This window comes from Myotis myotis, unplaced genomic scaffold (assembly GCF_014108235.1).
Source record: "Myotis myotis isolate mMyoMyo1 unplaced genomic scaffold, mMyoMyo1.p scaffold_m19_p_2, whole genome shotgun sequence".
In the NCBI taxonomy this organism is placed as follows: Eukaryota; Metazoa; Chordata; class Mammalia; order Chiroptera; family Vespertilionidae; genus Myotis; species Myotis myotis.
In genome coordinates, this window is record NW_023416324.1 from 48,397,633 (window position 1) to 48,411,644 (window position 14,012).

Genomic DNA, 14,012 nt, shown 5'->3' on the forward strand with positions numbered 1-14,012 from the left:
TACTTATGCATCATTATGCTCAAGGTTTCAGTAAAAAGCTCAATAAAACTAATTTGTTCAGCCAAGTTAGTAGAAACCTTTAGAAAAACTGCCTTAACTGAGCACAAGAATAATTCCAAAATTGTGCTTATAAATGAGTGTTAAAGATTTGGGGTTGTTCCCCCCCTCCCCCCGCCAAAGAATTTGAAATATTTTACTTACAAACTTGATTGGATTCTGGGCCAGCACTATTGGATTAATGGCGTCTCAGCTATTGAGGGGCTCAGTATACTTTTAAGTTCTCAGCTTCTGCCAGTTGGTACACATGCAGAGAGGAATGGGCAGCTGAAATCTTTTAGAACAGACATTTTACCCCCTCTCTGGGCCAGAGAACTGGTGTATTAGACAAATACAAATTAGGAATGACTTATCCTCTTAACTACAAGGCACATGGACATCAGGAAAAGTGCTGTTCTAATAGCATTAGGAATCCTGCTTGTGCTGATCTAGTTTACAGAATTTTTAGATTATTTATGGGTCCTTCTCAGACAAGGGGAGAACAGGTTTTCTAACAGGAGAAAGTTAATAATAATTGGCTGAATTTCCTCTTCTGTTCCTCTACTTATCAGAGTGTATTACCTGTTGTTATGTTTGTTTTGTGAAAGCCATGGCCCTGTTTGTCACTATAACATAGAGCCCAACACCTATTAAGTAGTTATTAAATATTCTAGGCTATTGTATATTGCATTGCTTTTCTAAAAATTTGAACTTCTGCTTGCTGGGCACTAGTGTATATAAATACATTTGATAGTTGTATATTGATCTTTTATCCTGCAATCTTTCTAAACTCATTTATTAGTTCTAGTAGCCTTTTTATAGTTTCCGTCATATTCTATCTACATAGGTCATATTGTCTGTGAATAAACAGTTTACTTCTTCCTTTCCAATATTTTATTTCCTTGCCTATTGCACTAGCTAGAGCCTTCAATGTAATGTTGAATGAAAGAAGACCTTGTGTTCCTGCTCTAAGTAGAAAGTATTGAGTTGCTCACTAGTATGTTAGTAGTGAGTTTTTCACCATGATGTTAGCCTGGTATTCCAGCAGCCTCTGTCTCACTCAGTCATACTCCCTGCCGGCTTTTACAGCCTGACAGTATGGGGACTTCACTTGCAGGCACTGGAACTCTGAACCGGGGGCCTTGTGTGAGCCTGGAGCCCCTCACTCCTCAGAGGGGACCTCCAGAGCCAAGATATCCCTCCTGATTTTTACCCACCACACATGGGTGTGAGACCAGCCCATTCAGCATCCCTGCTCCTACCACCAGTCTCAGTGTGGCTTCTTTAATTCCCTGGCTGTAGAACTTCTATTCAGCTTGGGTTCAGGTGTTTCTGAATGATGGTTGTTTTGTAATTTAGTTGTAATTTTGATGTGGTTGTGGGAGGAGGCGAGTACCGTAATATGTGTTTTTAATTGGAATATGTAGACCGTTTACATTTTATGTGATTATTGATGTGATCGAACTTTGAGTTTATCATCTTATTTGTTTTCTGTGCATTTCTTCTGTACTTTGCTCTCCTTTCCTCTTATTTTTCTGCCTTCTTTGGATTACTCTTACTTTTTTGTTGTTGTTAATCCTATCTAATATATTTTTCAAATCAGACTTTGTGGTTTTTATACCTTGAATTTCTATTTGCGTTTTCTTTTAATATTGCCCATATCTCTACTTCTTGAATGTTTTAATGTACCTGTCTGATAATTATAATATATGTGTTAGTTCTGGGTTAGTGTCCATTGATTGGTCTTAATTATGGCTTATATCTTTTCTACTGCTTTACATGCCTGGTAATTTTTGATTGGATGCCAGAAATTTTAAATTTTATCTCACTGGCTGCTGGGGTTATTCGCATTCCTTTAAATATTCTTGAGCTTTGTTCTGGAACTCAGTGTTATCAGAAATAGTTTGATCCTTTTGGGTTTTGCTTTTAAGATTTGTTAGTGGGATTGAAGCAGGGCTCAATGTAAGGCCAATTTTTCCCAACACTGTATTATACAAGGATTACTACTCAATACTGAGTCAAGATTCTTCTGTGTTCTACCAAATTCTTCGTGAATCATGAAGTTTTCTACTGGTAGAATATTTTGGGCAGTGGGAAGGGGCACTAGTCTCAGCTCTGTGGGGGTGCTAGCACTGTTACCTCTAATCCATTTAAGCGGTTCTCTTGGCTTTGGGTAATTTCCTCATACAGAAGAACTGGTAAGTATTTCAACTGAATAATCAAGGGGAACACTCTGCAGTACTTCAGAGTTATCGCTCTAGATTTTCCCCTCTATAGGGCTCAGTGTGAACGCTAGTCACTTCATTCTCTTCACATTCTCAGCTCTATATCCTCAACTCAGGGAGTCTTTCCAACTCTATCTAGGTTCATTTACTGGGCATCACACTTAGAAGCTTTTCATAACATTAAGTTGGTGCAATCAGATGGCTTGCCTTATTTAGGGATCATTATTCTTTAATGGCTGATGTCCAGTATCTTGAACGCTTTTAAAAATTGTTTTTAATTATTTTTTTTTAATTATTTCAGGCAAGAAGGTAAATCTGGTCCTGCATGCTTAATTTAGATTGGGAGCTGAAGTTCACCAATTGATAAATACTTGTTTTGAGGTAAATTTCAGAGAACTTCCTGAGCATCATATAGAACAGCCCAGGGCACTTGCATTGTGTGTCTTTGGAAGTTGAAACATGAGATTATGGAATTTCATGACTGAAGGCATTAGGTGTGATATGGTGGTTGGGTAAAGCAAGAAGCAGGAAACTTAAGAAAAACTACTGTTAAGATGAAGAAGAAGTAAATAGTGTCATATACAATGTAAATGAAAGTAAATAAAAAGACAGGGTCCCTTTCTTCAGCAAAATTCATCCAATGGAGAGATAGGCAATATAACCCCTGAAATACACAACATATGATATGTTACTTTATAGCTTTATACTTCTATCATAGCACTTGTTACATTATATTATAATTGACAATTTATTCATCTCTTTCTCTAACAAGTCTGTGAGCTTCTCTGCATCAGGAGTAGAGTGCCTTATTTAGACTTCTCTCCTCATTGTCTAGCACCATACAGAGCACACAGCAAATATTACTGAATGAATAAATAAATGGATGTATGAGTGAATGAGTGATATAAAAGTTTTGTACTAGGGTTGACTGTTAAAGGAGTTATTTTGGATAAATGGGTTTTTTGGTTACTTTTAGATCACTGCCCTGGCACATATCAATCAAAATGGCCAACATATTTATTCTCAAGCCCAACTGAAAGTGGTATGTAATAATAATAGGTTAAGTGCTCAGTATATGTTTTGTAAAGTTTAAGTACTAATCTTCTATTGAGAACTTCAAGTTTTTTGCTTTTAAATTTAAAAGAAAAGAGAACAATAGCACTTTCTAAATTTAGAGCACTGAGATGCTAATTATGCGTCCACTTGAGTGTTACTCAGTACGTCACAATGTGGGAAAGGTAGCTCTGTGATCTTCCCATGTAAAGGGGGAAAGCAAGAGCAGTAGTTACCTGTGGACCATGTCTACGGAAGAAGAATCTTTGAACGTGTTTCTAGTATCTAGAACAATACCTAGAAGTGAATGAATAAATAGATGAACAACTCATCCTCTCAAGTTTAATTCACCATCAGCAAAATGACTCTGAGATAATAGCTGAAAAAAAAGAAAGAAAAGATAAACCCATTTCCAAAAATAATATCTATATCTGATGAGGGTGCTATTATGGTTTATGAAAAGAATTCTCATTTCCCAAAGGATTTCTTCTAAAACTGTCTATTCAATAAAGTAGATATTTTATAACCAAATGGGCTTGGGCCTCTGCACAAATGGGCAATCAGATCGTTTGTAGAATATCTGTGGAATCTAATGCTTTAGCTCCGGCCAACCTATTTAAGCCATGATTCAATACCCTGAATTCCAATCAAGTTTGTAAAATGAGGTCAGATTGAAAATCTCTGTCAGAGTTAAATTGCTTCTCAGAAGGTCCTTCTGTGTAATCAGCAGACTAGGACCAGGGCACAAAGGGCAAGAGAAGGAGAAAAGCCTCCCACAAAAGCAAACGTGGTACAGTTATGCATAAGTTATAATGCTTTAATGATATTTTATAATTAAACATTTGGCCAAATATTTGATAAGACATCAAATATAATTATGAAAAGGAGATACATCAGAAAAGAAACCATTTAAGATGCCTAAATAAGACTTGTTGAATTACTTATTTCCAGTCTCTGCTTATCTTGCATACAGGGAAAAATAAAAAGCTGAGGGAGTCAAAAAGCAGATGATTAGATTCTAATAGCTCTTCTTGCAAGCTGTGTCAATTCGTTTGCAACTGCTGATAATGGCACAAAATATGCATTAGAGTTGTGAGATATTCCATGAAGCTGCCATGATGTCTTTTCTTGGCATCAATCATAAATGCAGAAATCCACAGTCAGATTTGCTAGTGATTTTTCCCCCACTGTAAATCTCTCATAATCTTTCTTTAGTTTTAGCTAAGTGAACCATATCTGCCACAGTTGTGTGTTGTTGAAACAATTATCTGAAGAATCTTGGTCTACTGGTAAAAATTTTAATCTCTAATGTTTATAATTTCATTTTTTACTTTTTTATTTTCAATTACAGTTGACATACAACATCATATAGTTTCAGGTGTAACACCCAGTAATTAGACACAATATAACTGACAAAGTGATCACTCTGATAACTCTGGTACCCAGCTGACACCATACCAGGTATATATTACAATATTGACTATATTCCCTGTACTGTACTTTACACCCCTGTGACTATTCTGTAACTACCAATTTGTACTTCTTGATCTCTCCGCCTTTTTTACCCATCCTCCCAACCCCCCTCCCATCTGAAAAACATCAAATTGTTTTCTGTATTTATGAGTTTGTTTCAGTTCTGCTGATTTGCTTGTTTTGGCCTTTAGATTCCACATATAAATGAAATCATTTGTTTTTCTCTGTCTGACTTATTTCACTCAGCAAAATACTCTCTAAGTCCATTCATGTTGTTGTAGATGGTAAGATTTCATTCTTTGTTAAGGCTGATAGATATTCCCTTTTATTCATGCACCACTTTATTATCCATTCATCCATTGATGAACACTTAGGTTGCTTCCGTATCTTGGCTATTGTAAATAATGCTACAATGAACATATAGATGTATATGTCTTTTTCAATTTAGTATTTTGGGTTTCTTCAGATAAATACCCAGAAGTGGACTTGCTGGGTCCTTCTTTGTCTCTTGTTATGTAGCCTTAGTTTTAAAGTCTATTTTGTCTAGTATAAGTATTGCTGTTTTGTCTGGTATAAGTATTGCTGTTCAGCTGTTTTTGTTTGTTTGTTTACTTTTTCATGAAATATCTTTTTCTGTCCCTTTACTTTCAGTCTCTGTGTGTGTCTTTTTTAAAAAATATATTTTATTGAATTTTTACAGAGAGGAAGGGAGAGGGATAGAGAGTTAGAAACATCAATGAGAGAGAAACATCGATCAGCTGCCTCCTGCACACCCCCCACTGGGGATGTGCCCACAACCAAGGTACATGCCCTTGACTAGAATCGAACCTGGGACCCTTGAGTCCGCAGGCCGACACTCTATCCACTGAGCCAAACTGGTTAGGGCTGTGTGTGTCTTTTGATCTGAAATGAGTCTTATGTAGTCAGCATATGTAAGGGTCTTGTTTTGTTATCTACCCAGCCTGCATATGTCTTTTAGTTGGAGCATTTCATCCATTTGTATTTAAAGTAATTATTGATAAATATGTGTTTATTGCCATTTTGTTATTCATATTTTAGTTCCTTTTTTCCCTTCTTCTTATAGAAGACCCTTTAACATTTCTTATAATATTGGTTTGATGGTGATGAACTCCTTTAGCTTTTTCTTGTCCAAAAAGAAATGCACTTTACATGTCTTTTCAGTCTGAAGATAGCTTTGCTGGGTAGAGTAATCTTAGTTGTAGTTCCTTGCTTTTCATCACTTCGAATATTTCTTGTCAATCCTTTGTAGCCTGCAGAGTTTCTGTTGAGAAATCAGTTCACAGTCTGATGAAGTTGAGCCTTGACTGTTGTTGGCATGTCAGTGGGAAGGATTTCCATCCAGTCCAACTGGCTGTGACCACTGTGGAGGATCAGTTGTGCAGGGGTCCACCCCATGGAGCAGGACTTACTTCAGTGGGGTTCTGGCACTCATTGAGTTCATCCCTTGAGTGTGTCTCTTGTGAAGTGGTTGGTGGTGCTTCAACATGGTCTGAAGCTGTCGACTGGGTGCACTATTTCTGGGGCCTCCTGGAAGGTACAGGCCAAGGTTAGCCACCACCTGTGCCCTGCTTGAGGCCACCTGGCATTAGCTACAAAGTGATTTGTAGATGGTTGCTTCTTGTGCTGGGCTTAGCGGTACCCAGGAGATGCCAAGCTGAGAACAAAGGCTGGCTTCCCCAGGACACTTAGCAAGGAGTATGCAGCATGCTGAGGCCAGATGCTGCTTGTTTGAGAGATTTTAGGAAAGTCTGAAGCATGAGCCAAGATAGGCTGTTTGTATGGAAAAGCCACTGGAAATGTCTTGGATTGGGCCTATAGCTGGGATGGTGCAGAGTTTCAGGGAATCACCAGAGTGGGGCGAACAGTGTTAGCCTGGTTGATGGACACTCAGATTTGGCACCCATCTGCTGGGGGAGGGATCAGAAAAAGAATAATGGCTTCTGCCAGCACTTCCGTCAGGGAGAAAGCTGCTACTCTAGCTCTCACCCCAATGTGAGACAACTCAGTTCTTCCCCATATGAGCCTGGTGCCCCAGGGCTGGAACTCACAGTGAGTGATTCCAAGTAAATCCGTGCACAGGCACTTTAAGATAAATGCAGCCCTTGGTCTCACTCAGCCATAATTTCCCCTGGTTTTTACAGCCAGAAGCGGTATGGTGACTTCTCTTCCTGACACTGAACCCCTGGGCTGGGGAGCCTGGTGTGAGGCTGGGACTCCTTGTTCCTTAGGGAGAACTTCTGCCTTTAGTATATTATATTATAATGATGTGTTTATGTGTTTGCTGTCTTGCAAAGTCCTTGAGAATAGGGAGTGTGCCATGCATTTGTCCAGCATAGTACCAAGCACACAGTAAGGGCTTAAAAAATGTCAGATGAATGAGTATCACTGAAATTATTTATTGATTAGCTAATTATAGGCAGGAGAAAGGAGGCAAGTGAATTTAAAGGAGTTTTTATCTTGAGTTGTTAAGAAAGTTTGGTAAAGAACAGATTTCTTTGCTGAGCCTGGAGGAGGAACAGCAGACAGGGCAGAGATGAGATGAGATGTACATAATGCACAGGCAGTGATGATAAGAGCCAAAAGCACTGAAAGCTTCAGGGCTGCTCCTCCTGGTTGGGGTGCTTTTGATGTGTGCCTGCTTTGATCCCTGCTGAGTCGCTGCGGCCCAGGATGTTCTGGAATGAAGAAAAACTACTTACTGTTCCCTGTTCCCAAGATTCAGGTGTGTTAGAGAAGAAGCACTTGGGGGAAGAGGTTGGCTTTTCTGATGGCAAAATAATATCATTTCCCAAATGTAAAACATGCCTCCAGCATGTCAGAGCGGAGGCAGAAGAACAGGATGCAGAGAGAGACACTGCAGTGTGCAGGAGAGAAAAGCAGAATGCAAAGTAAAAGGAGAGAGAAGAGAAATCACAAAGTGCAGGAAGGCAGCAGCCATGGGTGTGGTCAGCAGAGCTGTACTGGGAATGGCAGCAATGAGACACTAGGCCATATGTGGAGGGATTTTGTCAGACTCTTGGACAACACATGGGAACATAGGTAGTGACATTCATGCATCTTCACACTAGGAAAAAGACAACACTGTTGACAGGTCACGACTGGGAAAAAGAGACACAGAAACACACTGCCCCTCCTCTCTGGATGGAAGGCCAAGAGGAACTCCCATTGGTGTAGTTTATTTTTAGAAGCATAAAACCTGTCATGGATCTGTCCAAGTTAAATCATCCTTTCTAAAGTGACCCGAAATGTGGACTCAGCTCTTTCCCAAAACTGCTTTTTGAAACAGAGCTTCCGTTTTGGGAATTTTCTAAGTGTGTGAAATAGTCAGATCCTATTAACCATCTCAGGCTATATATATATACGAGGGAAAGTGAACTATTATTAGTTGGGGCATATTATATGCAGACTCTGTGCTTAGGCACTTTATACATGTTATCAAATTTGAGCTCTCAAAGTTGCCATGAATTAAGTATTATCCCCATTTTATAAATAAGAAAACTGCATCTCAGAGAGGTTAAGCAAATTTTTTTAATGTCACAGAGCTAATAAGTTACAAAGACACAATTAGAATCCAGTTCTGCATGATTCTGGTATTCATGTTCATTCCATATATATTGTGCATCCTATACATTATGTTTAATATTTTGATTACAAATGTGGATATGATAGTTGATATTAGCTCAATGGTTTAAAAATTCCTTATGGGGATCTGTACCTGTGAATTCACCCTTAAAATTGTGTTTACTAGTATTGCATACTTGACATTATACTAGTAAAGCCATAAATATTCAGTAGATTCAAATCCCTTTTTAAAGTTAAATTTATTGGAGTGACATTGGTTAATAAAATTATGTAGGTTTCAGGTGTACAATTCTATAATATGTCATCTGTATATTGTATTCTGTGTTCATTACTCAAAGTCAAGTCTCCTTCTATTCAAATCCCCTTTAAGAAGGAACCTGGACACTAAAAAGAGCTGCATCAAATGAGGCCTGCAGATGGCAGTGCTGCCCAGGAGTCACTGGAATCTAACTTCAGTTTTCTTACAAAATAAATATACAGGGTCACTTTAGGAATTTTACAACACTGATTCCAAAAGTTAATTTTCAACCAACATTTGAGTGATTTTTGAATTGTGTAATAATTCCTTCCAATTTATGGTGTGATGTTAAAATTTAATTTTCAACTTAATGAACAATGAGTTTGTAATGCTTAATAGCATTCCAGCCTAGCAACAGGCAGACCACAAATCTGGATGGAGAGGACACATGACTATCAAGCTTGGGAAGAGAAAGAGATGTGGACTCTTTCCTTGAGCATAAGGTATTGCCTGACAAATCAGATCACTTAAGTCAGGAGATGGATTGGGGATGCTAAAATCCAAGTAGTCTTTAGAATTTCCAAGTTGTAAATCAGAAAGCTGATGAAAACCCACAAATACTGAAGTCTGACACATTGTACATAATGAACAAAAATGCAGGTCTTTTTACTGTATTTTAGCTTTATTACACATTTTTAAGAAAAATTTTTGCTAATCTCTAATCCTAGCTAATCACACATGCTTTGGAAGACAAAACAAGAGCTACTTTTTCTTAGGTCTTTAAGAGGCATACAGTTCTGGAGACAGAATATGCCAAGATTTTCATATGATTTGATTGTATGTGATTGATAAGATTATAGGTGATTTAAATGTTCACTTCCAAGTCATCCTATATAATAAAAGAGAAACCTGGTAATTAGCCGTAACTTCGCTACCCTTCCCATTGGCTAATCAGGGCGATATGCAAATTAACTGCCAACCAAGATGGCGGCCGGCAGCCAGGCTACTGACGCAAACAGGAGGCTTGCTTGCTCTAGTGACTGAGGAAGCCAACGTTCCCCGCCTGACTCCTGCCGCAGCCCAGGTCTGAGCTGCTCTCTAAGAAACATTGTTACAAATATAGAAGCTAAACAAAACCCCAGAAACCTGCTTTCAGCCAGCCGGGATCTCAGGGTTGGAGTCACAACAAAGTTTCAAATACAGAAGGTAAACAAAGCACAGAAACCTGCTTTCAGCAGCCGAGGTCTGAGCTAAAGCCGGCTCTCAGCTCCAGTGACAGCCATAGAATGTAAATAAATCCCAGAATAAAAAAAAAAGGAAAAAAGGAGAGGTTGGGAGCTTCAGTCACCCACCAGCCTGAAAACGGCCCTCAGCCGCTCACCCAGACTGGCCAGGCACCCCAGTGGGGACCCCCACCCTGAAGGGGGTGTGACCAGCTGCAAACAGCCATCATCCCCTCACCCAGGCTGTCCAGGCACCCAATTGGGACCCCTACCCTGATCCAGTACACCCTTCAGGGCAAACCAGCTGGCCCCTACCCATGCACCAGGCCTCTATCCTATATAGCAAAAGGGTAATATGCCTCCCAGCACTGGGATCAGCGGAGCTGGGAGGCCTCCTAGCACTGGTATCAGTGGAGCCGCGAGGCCTCCTGGCCCCTGGAGCAGCATGACAGGGAGCAGCGCCCAAACCCCCTGATCGCCCTGCGGCTCTGTGTGTGACAGGGGGCGGGGCCACAACCTCCCTATCCGCCCTTCTGTTCTTGACAGGGGAAGGCGCCCCAACCCCCTGATCAGCCCTGCTCTGTGCCTGATAGGGGGGAGCTCCCCAACCCCCTGATTGGCCTTGCTCTGTGTGTGACAAGGTACGGTGCCCCAACCCCCCATGGGCCCTGCTCTGTGTGTGACGGGGTGGAGCCGCAACCTCCCCATTGCCTCTGCCCTGAGTGTGACAAGGGGGAGTGCCCCAACCCCCCAATCGGCCCTACCCTGAGCGTGACTGAGGATGGCATCACAACCTCCTGATCAGCCCTGCTCTGTGTATGACAGGGGGGAGCTCCCCAACCCCCTGATCGGCCCTGCTCTGTGTGTAACAGGGTACGGAGCCCCAACCCCCCTGATGGGCCCTGCTCTGTGCGTGACAGGGGGGATCTCCCCAACCCCCTGATGGGCCCTGCTCTGTGCGTGACAGGGGGGAGCTCCCCAACCCCCTTATCAGCCTTGCTCTGTGTGTGACAGGGTACGGAGCCCCAACCTTTTGTCTGGAAGGTCATCTGGTTTAATTAGCATATTATACTTTTATTATTATGGATATTAAAAATCCTGGTTATGGGTTATATATATATTTTTTTTTCTTTGCATGTCTGGTAACTTTTGGTTGGATATTGAACACTGTTTCTTACATTGTTGAATGCTGGCTCTTGTATTTCTTTCAAGTATTAGACTTTGTTCTGGCACACAGTAAGTTATAATATGAACATTTTGAGGCTTGTTTTTTAATATTTACTAGGCTGAATCCATAGCAGTTTGTACTCTTGTGGTGGGGATAATTTGGCCCCACTACAAGAGTACAACTCAACTCTTCTGAAGATGCTACCCAATGCCTCAGCTATTAGCTCTCTCAGTTCTGGCTGGTGGAAACATGAGCTATTTCCAGCTCTGTGAGGTCCAGCAATTGTTTTGTTTTCTGCTTTCCAGTTATTCTTTCCTTGGCCTTGCTGATTAGTACTCAACGGACTTCCTTCACCCTGCCCTATCCCAATTAGCACTCAACAGAAATCTCTAGATTACACTGCAGACCTCTGGGGCTTTTTTTGTTGTTGATTTGCAGTTCCCTCAGTGATTCGGACTCTGATCTCTATCTAGCTCTTTAACGAAGTCAGACCCTGGGCTTTATTTTTGTTTTTCTTCCCTGCACTGTGGCCTGGCAATTGCCTCCGGGCAGTAATCTCAGGGCAGTCACAAGGCTCACTACTTTGATTGTAGTCTAAGGTCTAAAAACAGTTGTTTCATGTACACTGGTTTTCCAGCTGCTTATGGAAGAAAAGGAAATTCAGAAATCATCTGATATATTTGAGGCTAGGTTTTGATACAAAAATTGTTTTTATAATGAGCAAGAGTCAACACTACTTAAACTTCTGTTATATATTCAGTGTTTCTTCTATACGCATTGTGAGGTTTTCAGGGAAAGAAAAAAAACCAGCTATTTTGTACATTTTTTTCAAGACTTAAAAATATGTATATACTAGAGGCCCAGTGCACGAATTCGTGTACATTGAAAGGAAATTAATTAGAAAAAATATTTTAATATCGCTATTCGCCCTTTTTCTATAATATAAATGTCAACCAAATTCACTATCAACAATGACAGATCGAAACACATGCATGAGATTGGACCCAGCAAGAGCTTTATATGTATCATGCATGCACAAGTCAACTAGCCCTTTATAGATATAGAACAAACTTTCTTAATTAGACCTGCTTTCTGATTTAGCTAAACTTTTTCCAGCCCAGTGAAGCACCCCAACTTCTCTTTCAGGTAATTGTCAGCAGCACAGCAGTAAATGTCAACACGAAGCACATTATGATTGTAGATCACACAGGGAGAGCAAAGAGTAAAATATTTAACTGCAGCAGTGTTTAAATATATTCTGCGCAGTGAGAAAACCTGAAGTCATTTTCAAGGTCCACCGTTTCTTACTTCTTTTCAGTCGGGTCAAGTTTCTAAGCTTTCTAAATCTCCGTTTTCTGGCTAATGAAAAGAAAATACGATTCCACTGAGTATCCTATCTACCTACTCCAGGACTTCTGTGAGGATCAAATGAGATGAGGCATGGGGAAGTGCTTCACAGACATTTGGTTAAAGTGTGAAATGTTTTCACCTGGGTATAAAGCAAGTAGAGTTCCTGGGCTGAAGAAACTGCAAGGAGGCTAGTCGTTGCTAGGGAGAGCAAGCTGGGCATTGGTATGTGATGTCATTCCCGGATGGACACTTAGCATATTAGCCTTTTATATATATGTATTTTATTGATTTCAGAGAGGAAGGGAAAGGGAGAAATAGAAACATCAATGATGAGAGAATCATTGATTGGCTGCCACAATGGGGATTGAGCCCACAACCCTGGCATGTGCCTCCTGGTTGATAGTCTACACTCAACCACTGAGACATGCCGATAGGGTAGAAAACAAAATTTTTAATTAATAGAAAAGATTCTTAGTTGGTGTGCCTTATCACATTTAGAACTGTTTATTTAGAGAAATGACATTTTGTTTCATTCGATTTTAAGTTTAATATTAAACTTAAAATCCTTCATTTCTCTCCTAGGAATGCTTCATTTCAACAATAAGACTACATACATACACAAGCACACAAGCACACACACACACACACACACACACACACACTAAGTGGTATTGAATGTCAGTAGAAAATTTTCAAATCTGTTCTCCAGCCGTGCCCCAGTTAGAGTTCTCTGTAAACTGACAAGAGATCAAGGATGGGGTCAAGGATGGGTAACAAGGCATAACACCAAGTTTCCTACTTCCTGACATCTGTGAATCAAGGCCCTGATTAGACCCTTGTAACTGTGATCAAGGACGTTTGTGGTTTCTGTGAATAAAAGCTTGCCTAGCACCAAGGTCAGGGCTGCTGCAGGAGGAGAGCTCCCTGTGTGGAGACGCCTGTGGCAGTCGCTGGCCAGCTCAATAAGTCCTCGCTTGCTGCTTAAGACCTAATTGGAGTCGGTGGTCTTACTCTCGCGAATGTTGGCCCATAACAAAAGCAATTGAGAGCATTATGTTTTTGCAAGACCTCATCTAGTCCTTTGATTCTAGGTGGTTTTAATAATAACTACTAACATTTATAGGGTGCTTATTCTACACTAGATACTCTGCTAAATGCTAAATACTTCACATGCATTATTCTATTTAATCCTCACAACAATCCTAAAAGGTACAATATCTTACAGATAAGAAAAAACTAGGACTTAGAAAGTAACTTGTCTGAGGTTACATAGTAATTGCACAATAGGATTCCAAACTGACTTCAGAGCTCACATTATTAAAGTGTTACACCATATTTATTTTGTAATCTCAAGACTAATGCAGATGAAAGTTTACTGTGTCTTTAGAATATTTATTTAATATCAATAAATACAAAGACAAAAATTGTTACAAAACCCATAATTTTTATCTCAATATGCAACGTAATTCACATTATTACACACCTTTAAACAGAAAAACTTTTAGCACACAAACACCTTGGAAAGAATTATAATCTGATCCAATACTTTTCATAACTATTCTGGGCAAAATATATTTATTATTTTCTGTCCAAATTTTTAATAAAAAGACAGTAACTTCAAATAGAACATTATCATTTTATAG